Below are 13,114 nucleotides of genomic sequence, written 5' to 3' on the forward strand. Positions count from 1 at the left end.
CTTGAAGAAATCTCTCATCCATGCAACTAGCCTGGAAATCAAGGGCCTTGACTCCTAAGGGGGGAGGAGGGTTTTGTATTGTATTGTGTGACCACATGTCATCCTTCCAGCTCAGCCTCTTGCAGCAAGTGGCAAACACAAATTGAGCCCCATAATCCATGGCGCAAGGCAAGAGCTCACCTCCTGCCTTGGGAAATTTACACTTCCAGCACCAATGGCATTCCCATGTCTACAGGTAGCAATTCAGCCCCTTCCTCTGAAAAATTCAAAGGTGACGGCTCCTTCACCACACCCTCTCCCAGATACTGGGGCTCACTCCCCCATTCCAGGGGCTCACCCCCCCCACCCCTCCTGGATGCTGGAGCTCACCCTCCACCTCTCCAAGCTACTAGGGCTCATCCCCCTCCTAGGTACTGGGGCTCATCCCCCCCCTCCCAGCTACTGGGGCTCATCCCCCTCTGCCCCCCCAGCAACTTGGGCTCCCCCCTGCCCCCCCAGCTACTGGGGCTCATCCCCCTCTGCCCCTCCCAGCTACTGGGGCTCATCCCCCTCTGCCCCTCAGCAATTGGGGCTCATCCCCCTCTGCCCCACCCCAGCTACTGGGGCTCCCCCCTACCCCCAGCAACTGGGGCTCATCCCCCTCTGCCCCCCAGCAACTGGGGCTCATCCCCCTCTGCCCCTCCCAGCTACTGGGGCTCATCCCCCTCTGCCCCTCAGCAATTGGGGCTCACCCGTCTGCCCCCCCAGCTACTGGGGCTCATCCCTCTCTGCCCCACCCCAGCTACTGGGGCTCCCCCCTACCCCCAGCAACTGGGGCTCGTCCCCCTTTGCCCCCCAGCAACTGGGGCTCATCCCCCTCTGCCCCTCCCAGCTACTGGGGCTCCCCCCTGCCCCCCAGCAACTGGGGCTCATCCCCCTCTGCCCCCCAGCAACTGGGGCTCATCCCCCTCTGCCCCCCCAGCTACTGGGGCTCATCCCCCTCTGCCCCACCCCAGCTACTGGGGCTCCCCCCTACCCCCAGGAACTGGGGCTCATCCCCCTCTGCCCCCCCCCGCAACTGGGGCTCATCCCCCTCTGCCCCTCCCAGCTACTGGGGCTCACCACCCCCCAGGTGCTGGGGCTCAGCCCCGCCCCTCGCGGAACCGGCCTCCCTGCAGGCCCCCGGCGTTACGTGGCCCTGGTACCTGCGCGCACGCAGGCCTGCGGGCCGCTCCAGCCCGGTCCCAACGCAGGGCGAGACGCGGAGCCCGCCCCCCAGGAGCGCGCATCTGTCCGGACTACAACTCCCAGCAGGCATCGCCTCACCGGGAGGCGGGGGGGGGAAGATGAGCCGGCGGAGCGCGCGCTGCATGCTGGGAATTGTGGTCCCATTGCACCGTGGGAGATGTAGTCTCCCCAAGCCCACCTCACGAGCCGTAGTCTAGGGGTTAAATTACACCCTGGGAGAGGCAGCAGGGCTCCTGGGTTCTCCACCTGGCTCTGCCATTGACCCTGTGGCCCCATGGCATCATCTCCCTCCATGCCTTACTTTCACCCATATAATACAAGTAATAATAATAGCATGAATAGTGTCAGGTTTCAGAGTAGCAGCCCTCTTAGTCTGTATCTGCAAAAAGAAAAGGAGGACTTGTGGCACCTTAGAGACTAACACATTTATTTGAGCATAAGCTTGCGTGAGCTACAGCTCACTTCATCGGATGCATCCGATGAAGTGAGCTGTAGCTCACGCAAGCTTATGCTCAAATAAATGTGTTAGTCTCTAAGGTGCCACAAGTCCTCCTTTTCTTTTCATGAATAGTGTGTCGTTGGTAATAATGGTATGGGAGGCGCCTTCCTCACCCGGCGAGCTGTGTGTAATGTCCACCCCACCACACCCTAGTGTAAAAATGAGAGTCATATTACCTCCCCCGCCTTGTCTCTTGGATTGTAACAACATTGCCGGGGGTCAGGGGGAAGGAAAGGCAATCAGTGGGTCGCAAGGCTTTGGAAATATTGTTACAATCTAAGAGACAAGGTGCGGGAGGTAATCTCTCTTATCGGACCAGCTTCTGTTGGTGAGAGAGACAAGCTTCCAAGCTACACACAGAGCTTTTCTCAGGGTTTTTTCGGGAGCACACCCCCAGCTATCTGGCAGCCAGCCTCATCCGAGGCCTCACCAGAGGACCTGAAGAAGAGCTCTGTGTAGCTCAAAAGCGCGTCTCTTGCACCAGCAGAAGTTGGTCCAGTAAAAGATGTTACCTCACCTACCTTGTCTCGTATGCTAGGACAACACTGCAAATTACAGTCTAAAGCAAAGAAAACCTTGCTCCCCTACTCCTGGCACTTCAAAGTCAAGCACCCTCTGTCAACCTCTCAAAACACACTGTGATAAATGAAAGGTGGAGGGATAGCTAGCTCCCTTTTACGGACACCTAGCCAGCCAGTAAGATATAAAATCCCTCTTAGTAGCTGTTCTCTACTTGCTTTACCTGTAAAGGGTTAAAAAGTCTCGTTGCTATGCATAAGTAAAAGGAAGTGAGTGGGCACCTGGCCAAAAGAGTCAATGGGAAGGCTAGAACTTTTTAAAATTGAAACAAAGACTCCCCTTATGTCTGTCTGTCTTGTTCTCCGGGGAGAGGTGAACAGGGCAAAGACTGTGCTGTAAGAAGCTTGGAGCCCAGGTATGAAAAAAAATCATGAGAATCATACTAGAAACTACATTTATAACCCCAAATATGTAAGTGGATCAGGAAATGTCTAGGAAGATGCAATTAGGTTTATCCCTTTTATTTCTTTATGACTTGTGGACTCCTCTGTGCTAACCCCAGGTGCTTTTGTTTTGCTTGTAACCTTTAAACTGGACCTCAGGAAAGTTATTCTTGGTGCTTAATTCTTGTAAGAGGTTTTTTAAAAAAAATCTAGCAATAGCCTGAGTTTTCAGATGTATTTTCTTTTTGTTTTTAATAAAATTTACCTTTTTTAAAAACAGGATTGAATTTGTGTGTCCTAAGAGGTTTGTGCACATGTTTAATTAGCTGGTGGCAGCAGCTGATTTCCTTTGTTTTTTTTTTTTCCCCTCAGCTCTTCCCCAGAGGGGTGTGTGTGAAAGGGCTTGAGGGTACCCCACAGGAAGGAATTCCCAAGTGCGCCTTCCTGGGTTCTCAAAGGGGGTTTTGCCCTTGGGTGGTGGCAGCATTTATCCATCCAGGATCAGAGAGAAGCTGTAACCTTGGGAGTTTAATACAAGCATGGAGTGGCCAGTATTAATTTTTAGAATCCTTGCGGACCCCGACCTTCTGCACTCAAAGTGCCAGAGTGGGGAATCAGTCTTGACACACACAAGTTATATGGTGTTAGCAGTGTGATCTCTGACACATTTTTAACTCTTACTTTTATAGCACTGAGGCTATACCTGAGGCTGAATGACATATTTGTCAAAGTGCATGGTAAGGAGAGAGAACAGTGTGGAAGTGAGGGAAGGGATGGAGAAAGATACAGAGAGAAAACTCACACTGGAGAAGAGAAGATATAAGGGAGTCTATATCCCAGCGTGAAGTGCTGAAGCAGTTCAAACAGGAATTAATGGACTGTGCTATGCAGGAGGGCAGACTAGATGATCACAATGGTCCCTTCTGACCTTAGAACCATGGAAAGCAAATGTAAGGAAGTTGGAAAAACATTGGATGTTGAATAAAGGATCCCTGTGTGAAAAAGTAGAGAAACATTATTTCACTGTATTCATTATACATGAGAACCCAGTGAAGCAGTTCCTGTTGGAGGACTGGATTGAGTGGGGATGCCACTACTGAATAGCCAGTGTTGTGTCCTCTTAGCAGGACTAATATGGGCATATAACATGGGAACTACACTAAATGGAATCTCAGTCCCTTCACCCCATGCCCACTGCCCCGTCCCACAATGCTGAGCTTGGGACCCATGATCCACTGTGTTTCCATGTGCAGTTTTCTCCCACCTGGCAGGCCCATGGGATGGGGGCAGGGAAGCCAGCTGGTTGTTTTATAAATTATTATCTATTCATTCACCTCTCTACTTGTAATTAAACCTTAATTTACTTCTTGATTAAAAAGCAATGACCATCAATAGTCAGGAGCTCGTCTGCCTGAAAAAAGCAGGGAAATCAACAATAAAGGGCAACATGACAAATAACAAAAGCCATAGGAGTTCCTATACACACACACATTTGGCAGTGTGTATACACACATACACAATCCTCTGCACAAACATAAATATCCCTTAGATAACGCATGGAATATATGTGTACACACACAACCCCACGACTCACCTTTCTGCATGCATGTTTACGCACATGGAGACGCACTATTACACACAAATACATCCATATCTACCTGTTCACAAACGTACACCGAGAGAGATACACATAATAGATGAACCCAAGCTGCAAAATTTGGATCTAGATCCAGCTTCTGAATTCCCTAAGTTTGGGTGTATTTGGATCCAGGGTTTTGTCTTGGTCTGCTATAGAAAGAGGGAACAGATGCAAAATTTGGATCTGGTTCCAGTTTCCAAACTCTTTCCCCAGGCTTTTGTTTGTCTGTTTTGTGGTGCGAAAGGATGCTCAGAGCTAGGGACTTGATTCTAGCCCATCTATAATTACTGCTGTGTGCTGGCAGATTCCGAGTGGGAACACTGCAGAGGAAGAAAGAAGCAAATGACAGACACTCTTTGTCTCATGCAGCTCAAACCTTAGACCTTTGTATTGCTCTAAGCAAGACTAGATCCCAGTGCCATATATGGGCCAGAGAGAGAGAGCAGAACCTGAGCCTGGGAGTACCCAGCCACCTTGGCATTCCATGTGGCTGCTTGTTTCCAGTTCCCTAGTGAGGGGCACATAAGGTTGTGTCAGTGATGGAAAGAGGCCTTGGGAAAGGGGAAACAAGCCCTTATTTGGGGGGAGGAGGATCTCTCTGACCTCCTGGGAGTGATGTTGACTTGAGATACGAGTGTCATTTGCAGAAACTGTCAGATCCAAACAGGAGCATTTGCTTGGGGTAAAAATACAGTCAAACATTAAGGCATTTACTCTGTGTGATGCATCTCCAGCGAGGCACGAGAAACAAACAGAGAGTGCAAGGAACAGACCTGTTGTGAAATGAAAGACCATTTGCAAGCAGTTTGCTGGTAGCTCTCAGACAGCCTTTCCCTTGGAGATTTCAGCTCAGCTTCCAGCTACTCTCCTAACTCCATTTATAAGTTTATGGAGCAGAGATGCAACAACAAAAAAAAGCTGGAAGCACAGCAGGGTCAGCTGAGTCAGCCTGCTGGGGGGGGGGGGATGGGGAGGGAGAGGAGCAGCTCCTTTGGTTGATGAAAGAGCAGCATTGATCACAAGGCTCAGTCATTCCCTCTTTGTATAACTCATTTAGGGTGGCTGCTGCTGCTGCATCACTTCGAGGCTATTCAAAAAGGTAGCTGTGTGTTTCCACAGTGGCTTGAGCTACCACTTTGACGTAATGAGCAGGCTGGTCTATGTGTGTCACCATTGCCCTCTACTGGTTGGAATGAGAACTGCTGATCTGTGTGTCAAAGGTTCTACACAGCTAGCAGCTAAGGGCGATTCTTCTTTATCTAAAATGTGCTTTTAGAGCTGTTCTGCAGTCTAGTTGACCTTGCTTTTAGGATATTGTTCCATCTAAACTTTCCTTTCCTCATTTCATCTCACTATTCCTTGGACCAACCTGCATGATTCCTTTACACCTTTGAGATATGTGGAGACAATTATGTTCCCTCCTAGTGTTTAGTAATGCTGTACAGGTTCACACTTTTACTCTTTTCCCATAGCTAGAACTGGAACCGTTGATCTGAAGATTTCACCATGATTTAATCTTTGGATTCTGATCTGGATCTGAACTTCCCAGCTTTGGCTCATCTCCAGAGTAGGTGGGACCAGATTTCCAGGCCCAAACAGATCTGAATTTTGAGAAAGATAGGATTCTGATTTGGATCTGAACTTAGTGGCTTAGACCCATCTTTCCTAACTCCGTTCCCTGGGGTTCCTTAATCACTTTCTCTGAATTCCCTCCACTTTGTCTCTCTAGCATGGCCAGATGCCCAGCACTGTATGCAAGACTCGAGATTTATGAGTTCCAGCACCCTTAAGGTTATCCCTGTAAAAATAAAGAAACATACTGCCTTCCTCTGCAGCTTTCTGTGAACATTCTTTGTGTGCAGGTTCATTGCTCTCTGCCTCCACAATGACTGCCATCTTGGAGTAAACCAGTTCTCCCTGTTGCTCGGTGGCAGATTACTGCATGGGCCCATGGAGCCCATGCCCAGGGGCCATGACCAATTTGGGGGTCCCCAGAAAAATCTCTCCCCAGGGCCGTGGAGGGAGCATAGAGCTTCTCCAGTCTCGGGGCTGCAGTGAAAGTGGGGTGGGCAAAAAGGAGCAAGCAGGGGGTGGGGCCATGAGGGAAAGGACAGAACGGGGCGGGGGTCACAAGCGGAAGGGATGGAATGGGGCGGGGTCGCAGGCAGAAGGGGTGGGGCAGGGCCACTGTTCTGGTGCTGGACCGGTCAATAGAAGGGGAATGGGTGGCCCCCTTGCTCTGCTTTCTTGAGACGCTGTCCTTTATTTACCCAGCTTCTGCTTCCCTAGCACACTGAAACCTTCCTGCCAGAAGTATTGACTCCTCAAACACATTGCAAGGTCTCCTGTCTGTGCTTCTCAGCAAGGTTCTGAGGCCTGGACTACCCTACAAAGTTAGGTCAACCTAAGACAACATGTGTTGACCTCGCTATGCATGTGCCTCCACCAAAATTTGTTTCCCAGTGACCTAAGTACCATGTTACAGTGACTTCCCCAAATGATGCAGAGCCATAGTCCCCCATTCACGTCAACAAAGTGCGACTGTAGAGACAGTGTGACCAGAGTCAACCCTAACCATCCTAAAGCAGCTGTCCCACATTTCCCCAGACCCTGTGATAGTGGCCACTCTGGTCACAATTTGGAACTCCGCTATTCAGAGATCAAAGAAATTGGAAGCCCTCTCCCCTATAAGCCCCTCTACATGTATTTGAAATGCCTTTTCCTGATTTCCCACCATGGTGAGCACACCTACCAGCTCACCTTTGTTGTTTCCATCCGACCAAGCCAACTCCATGCACATGGGGCAGTAAAAGTGCTCCTGCCTGGAACAGATAAGAAGTACTGAATATCCAGAACAACTGGGGAGAAGAGATTGTGCAAGCAGAGCTACAGACTAACCCATGGAAACATTGACACCTACAAGCAGATTGTATGGGGGATGCTGGCAAAGGGGCTGACAGGGATCAACTGCCGCACCACATGACAGCAAAGGAACTAGACCAGGCAAACTGGAATGCAAGGAAGGGCAACGAGAAATCTGATGGTACCACACAGACCTGCTGCTTTTACGATGAACTGCATGCCTTACCTGACAGGGACCGCTCCAGCACCCCATGTATGTCTGTGAATACTTTTCAGGAGCCACGGAAGAGGACAAAATCCTGATGGTGCACAGTGGCAAGGGACTCAAACCAGGCCACAAGCCAGGAGTTGTTTGAAACTCCTTCGGAGTCAAGCCAGCCCTGCCAGGCAAATGCAGAGGAGATCACTGATGAAGTGGCAGGGAGCTCGGGTAAGTTTGTACAGGAATTATTCCTTTCAGTTCTTGCTCTTCTTTTTATTCCCCCAAACCTCATCTCCCTCCCTCTTTTCCTCCTTCCCCACCTCCAGGCTGCCCTTCTTCACTACGTAAAAACGGTGCCCATGCCACCTGCAGTGTTAAAGAACACAGGCATTGATTAGTGATTAATTACTTTACTGGCATCATGTTAAAAAATATAGTGTTGGAGAATACGTTCTAAAAAGTAGTATGGCAGTCTGACGACAATCCACATCAGAGCAGTGTCCTGTGCTCAGCAGAGGTAGAAGAAAGAGGAAGAATTGGTGCCTGCTTTTCAACTCTTTGGTTCCTTGGGCTAGGTGGGGTGGGGCAGGGCAGGGCATGGGGAGTACTTTGTTTATCTGAATTGGGAAATCTCTTTTGTTATCCTGAGAGATCTCGATGAAACGTTCATGGAGCTACTCTGTAATCCTCTGCTGGCCATTTCTAGGGATGGCAGCCTGGTTTCTTCCTAGCAAGAGGAGACTTTCCCAGGCCATTCAGTGATGAGTTCAGCTGGCACCATTGCAGTAAACAGACTAGCTGCATAGGGGTTAGGGTGGCTTCAAGACACCATTAGCACTAGGTTCTCTATGCATTTGTCACTCTCAGGAGTGAGATAACAGCCAAGAATCATTGTCTATGACAATATTGCCAATATTAATTGCATTTTCCCTATGTCCATACCCCGCTTTTAAAGCTTCCAGGCAATAGGACAACTCCCTTCCTCCCCACAAGGCTAGGATATCCTCCCCATGGTTTGAGCTGTGGAGTATTGCAGTAGCAAGGTGCTCCAGAGCTAAGATGACCCTTTGCATTTCTTATTGAAGGTATTTATGGGAATAATGCAAGGGAGTTTTGAGTTATCTTTCCCTTCTCATAGTGACTGTAAATCTATTGGTGTATCTGTCTGTTATAATCAGTAGCCTTTGGCGTGGTGGCCTTGACAGGTCTCCTCTATGCCTGCTGAACGTCTGGCCCTGATCAGGAGGAAAAAGAAAAAGTGTAGGGAGGATATGTTCAGCAAGATTCTCCAGTCATCTATGGCCTCGGACAATGAACACAGGGCTTGGAGGGCCATATGACCGAGACCATGGTGAAGGACCAAGGATGAACGGATCGGCTAGTAGAGGAGTGGGAAGAGGACCAAGAGACATATCAGGAAATGCACGAGGACACCATGGGTCTGCTCAAACAACAAGCAAATGTTGCAGAGTATCGTTGACCCTCATGCCCAGAGATCAGCGACTCCCAAGCCTTTCCAGTCCTCAGAGAACTCCATGCTTAGTGATGTATACCCTCTGCCCACCAACACACCAGCTGGCATCATGGTGTGCACCTGTATCTCTACCCCTCCATGCCAGAGGAAAACAAGGAGAACCACAGCTACACATATTTGGACCTGTGAACCACACAGGCTCAGAACTACTTGTGTTTCATTCAGTTTTGGACTGGAGGGTTCAACATATGGTGCACCCCATTACATTGTTGCTAGACTTTTTTTACGCTGTTTTGTTTTTTGCACCTTACTTTTGTTGCCTGTTTCGTTGCACACAAAATTCTGTGTTTTGGAAACTCTGAGTATTCAAAGCTTGTAAACAGTGAACAATGCCCCTTCAGGGGTCTAGTTCATTTAATTAACCATCAAACATGGTTTGTAAACAAGCCTTCTCCATCTGCTGTAAGGCCTCAGGCTTGCCCACTGCCTGGAACCCTGAATTAGCAGGGGAGAGACTGTAGAGTGTCTCTCTCCTCTGGACCCTCCACTCTCTAGGGGCCTCTGCTCTCCAGAGACACACCACTGGGAGTAGCTTCTTACCTGGCTCCCCTAGGATGCTCTGTCTCCAGAAGCTTCCTCTCTGTGTTCCAGGCTCCAGCCTGAGCCCTCATAACCCTTTACAAGGCCCTGTTCCTACAGCCCAGCCACTTATCCAATTAATCATCCACATGTGCATTTGGGTTGGCTCATTCTCCTTTGTAGAGCCTGTCATGGAGGTATGTCTACACTGCAGCTGCGAGTGAGCCTCACAGCCCAGGCAGACAGACACACAGTAGCATGCTAAAAAATAGCTATATGGACATTACAGCACCGGTGAAGGCTCTAGCTAGCCACCCAAGCTCAAGCCCACCTGGCCACAAGACTCCAAGATCAAGGGGCTAGCCCAAGCTGAAGCATTCACAGAGCTATTTTTAGCATGCTAGCACAAGCCCTGGTAATGCAAGTCTGTCTATTGGGTTGGGAGACTTGTTCCCAGCTACAATGTAGAGATATTTAAAGAGGCTGGGTGCCTGTCAACCTCGGAGAGCCAATCACCCATGACAGGGCTATATAAATGTAATGCATTATAAGTAGCAGGGTATATCTGCAATATGAAGTTATTTATTCTTTTGTTTATGGTACTTTACTTTTGTATTTTGAGCATAATAAATATTATTATGATCAGCTACTGAGTAACAGCTATAAAGGTGCTGTTTAGAAATGTGACTACCGAAAGCAGATGCTTGTCGAGTTAAATAAGGAATTTAATTACCCTGCATTTTATCTTGTTTTCAGCAATATGACGACAAATCACATCTTAATAAAACAACATTGGGGGAAGCACAATTCCACTGCTTCAGGAAATAAAAAACAGGTTAAATTATGGGCCCGCTCCTTCTAAGTCAATCTCATTCAGAAATCAAGCCTGATGTTAAGATGTTTTAGCAAAATGCACCTTTAATGGTTAGAAAGATTTATGGCTACTTCAGGTTTTAAAAGGCTGAAGTGGAGTGAGGGAGGGGTCATGCATACAATAGCTCAAGGGATTGGTAATATGATTAATGCCATTTTATTCCTGTGGTGGGACAGGTGCGCATGGCTTTCTACAGACAAATAAAAAGATTGGTGTCTTCCCCAAAGCGTTCCCTGTCTGTGATGGACATTATATGTTGGGCATCAGAGTGGGATAGGTCTATCAGATTGTGAATTCCATTTTGTATTACGTGCAAAGGGTAGCCTGTTCAACTGCATTACAGATAGCCACCAGGAAAGGAGTAAAAAGAAAAGGAGTACTTGTGGCACCTTAGAGACTAACAAATTTATTAGAGCATAAGCTTTCGTGAGCTACAGCTCACTTCATCGGATGCATCCAATGAAGTGAGCTGTAGCTCACGAAAGCTTATGCTCTAATAAATTTGTTAGTCTCTAAGGTGCCACAAGTACTCCTTTTCTTTTTGCGAATACAGACTAACACGGCTGCTACTCTGAAACCAGGAAAGGAGTGTGACACCTTACTGAAGGTCTATCATGGAGAAGCCATCAAGACCACAATCTTGGGCTACCCACTTTGAATGATTCTTAGCTATGGATTTCAGAGTAGCAACCATGTTAATCTGTATCCGCAGAAAGAACAGGAGTACTTGTGGCACCTTAGAGACTAACAAATTTGGGTTTTCTGATTGGGGCGGTAGCTTTCCAGTTGAGCCTGGCCTGAAACACTGACAGCACCCAGATTGACAGGTGGGGTGCAATCAGATAGAGGGAGGGGGACATCTCAGGACTTGTTATTTTTTAGAGAGCTGTAACTCTGAAATGCTTTTGAGAGTAATGTGATTGTGGTTAAGAAATTCCTTTGCTCAGCCTAAGTTCCCTGCTTTACTGACACATTGTACCCAGTGTCTCAGCTGCCACAGGCCCCATGTCCGTCCCAGACCCCAGTGCTCCTTACCTTAGGGTGCTCCCCACAGTAGTGCCCCCACCCTCCAAATCTCCCTTCCCAGGGGTACCCCCTCCCCCTATGCCCTCCTTGCCTCAGTGGCTACTGTCAGTCATCATCTAGCCCCCTTTCTCTGGGGCAAACTGCAGTCTGCAATGGCTACTCATCGACAAGGAGGTTGGACCAGCTGCCCCTGCCCCTGCCCCTGCCCCTATTCCACCTCTGCTGTCCCAATATCTCCCCAGGCCTTTAACAAGGCCTCAGGCTGGAGCTCCCCAGCTGCTCTTACTCCAGGTACTCTAGACTCCCAAGCAGCCAGGTCTTTCCTACTCTAAGGCTAGAATGAGACTGACACAGCTCCTCCCTTAGCTCTTCTTATACTGGCCCAGCCCGGCCCTAATTGGTGCCTCAAACCTGCTCATGACTGGCTCCCCTGGGGCAGCCCTTTCCCAGGGCTATTTTTAACCCCTTCCAAACTGGAGCGGGGTGACCGTCCCGCTACAGGAGGAATTTGAAGACAAACAACAAAGTGGTTTTGTGGATGTAGAAGTACCTGGTGGAATGTATCCATCTTGTTAGTTCCCTTGTCCTATGTGTATATTTAAGTTTTAGATATATACACCCGCGAAATGCAGTTTTACATTTGTATGAGTTAATGTATTATTTTGAGACAGCAACCCCCTTCAAGAGGGAAGAAGTGGAGTGGAGGTCACTGTTGGATAGGGAGCCTTTTGCTTGTAGGTGGTTGGCTTAAAGCTGGCCCTGCATAGTACTGGTTGGAAGCTGTGTCCAGTGATGTGTGTGAAATGAATTGGTAGGAGTCAGACCACTTCCTAGTGGGCACTCATCCATGTCACATGTCCCTGATCTGCTGATAGATAGAGAATGTCCTTTTCCTGGGCTCACAGTCACTCCTCTTTTAACAGCAAAAAAAAAAAAATCCTTTAAAAATAGCTAAAAGGCAGGATTTAAAAGCTGAAGACTGAATAGGTAAAGACTGGATTTTCCCTCTTTTTATCAGAGGGAAAAGGAGGTTGATATTTATTGACCTAGGAAAGCTTAGCTCAGAAGCTGCAACTGGACTTTCAGTTAGCCTCTTGCTTCTTTCTAAAAGCTCATGCTTCAGGGCGCTAGCTAGCCACCTGCAGGGGTCAGGAAGAGCTCTCCCCCCACCATGAATTCAGAGCCGGAATTGGTCTCCTTCAACTGAAGCATCAGAGATGGCCATGGCTGGAGATGGGATGTTGGATGGGTGGACCAGGGCTCTGAGGTGACACCGAGCATTCTCTCTTTCTCAGGGGCTTGGCTGGTTGGTTCTTGCTCCCATGCTCAGGGTCTAGCTCATCACCCTATGTGGGGTCAGGAAGGAATTTCCCCCCAGATCAGATTAGCAGTGACTTTGGGGGCAGGGAGGGAAGAAAGATGGATGTCACTTTTCTCTGCAGTGTGTGGCTGTGGGCCACTTGCCAGGGTTATCTGGGTATATCTCACTAAATCATTTCCCTGCCATTGCAGGGACCTCAGGCACTGGTGCACGTCAGCCCCTCCTATCCGCTGCCTGGGGCACATCATAGTCTAGTCTCCTGGAGGCTGTGATACTTTGGTCTCATTTCAGTTGTTGGGTTTGGTGTGGGGGTGCTGGAGGTCAGACTAGATGACCTGGTCGTCCCTTCTGGCCTTAAACTCTATGACTCTTTCCCTGTTGTCCAACTGCGTTCACTGCAGCACAAGGAAATCAAACATCTTCTCCAGGGTCACATAGGTGTGGTACTG

General features: G+C 48.8%; 1 protein-coding gene across 21 annotated transcripts in view; it reads right to left on the reverse strand.

Annotated features, from left to right (window-relative positions):
- The window catches only part of SMARCAL1 (SWI/SNF related, matrix associated, actin dependent regulator of chromatin, subfamily a like 1), a 65,970-nt gene extending 56,373 nt beyond the window's left edge, over positions 1-9,597 (reverse strand). For 2 of the 21 annotated variants that reach the window (XR_006277858.1, XM_043504884.1), the window contains exons 1-2: positions 1,185-1,269; positions 181-256 (exon numbers count right to left, since the gene is read on the reverse strand). The gene's annotated coding sequence lies outside the window, so the exon portion shown is untranslated. Of the gene's footprint in view, positions 1-180; positions 257-1,107; positions 1,156-1,184; positions 1,361-7,087; positions 7,150-7,415; positions 7,570-9,465 lie in introns of those variants that run through there. The other 19 variants (XM_043504876.1, XM_043504886.1, XM_043504881.1 and 16 more) reach the window with 15 other exon arrangements.
- Between the last annotated feature and the right edge of the window lie 3,517 nt (positions 9,598-13,114).

The sequence above is a fragment of the Dermochelys coriacea genome, chromosome 11 (assembly GCF_009764565.3).
Source record: "Dermochelys coriacea isolate rDerCor1 chromosome 11, rDerCor1.pri.v4, whole genome shotgun sequence".
Classification (NCBI taxonomy): Eukaryota; Metazoa; Chordata; order Testudines; family Dermochelyidae; genus Dermochelys; species Dermochelys coriacea.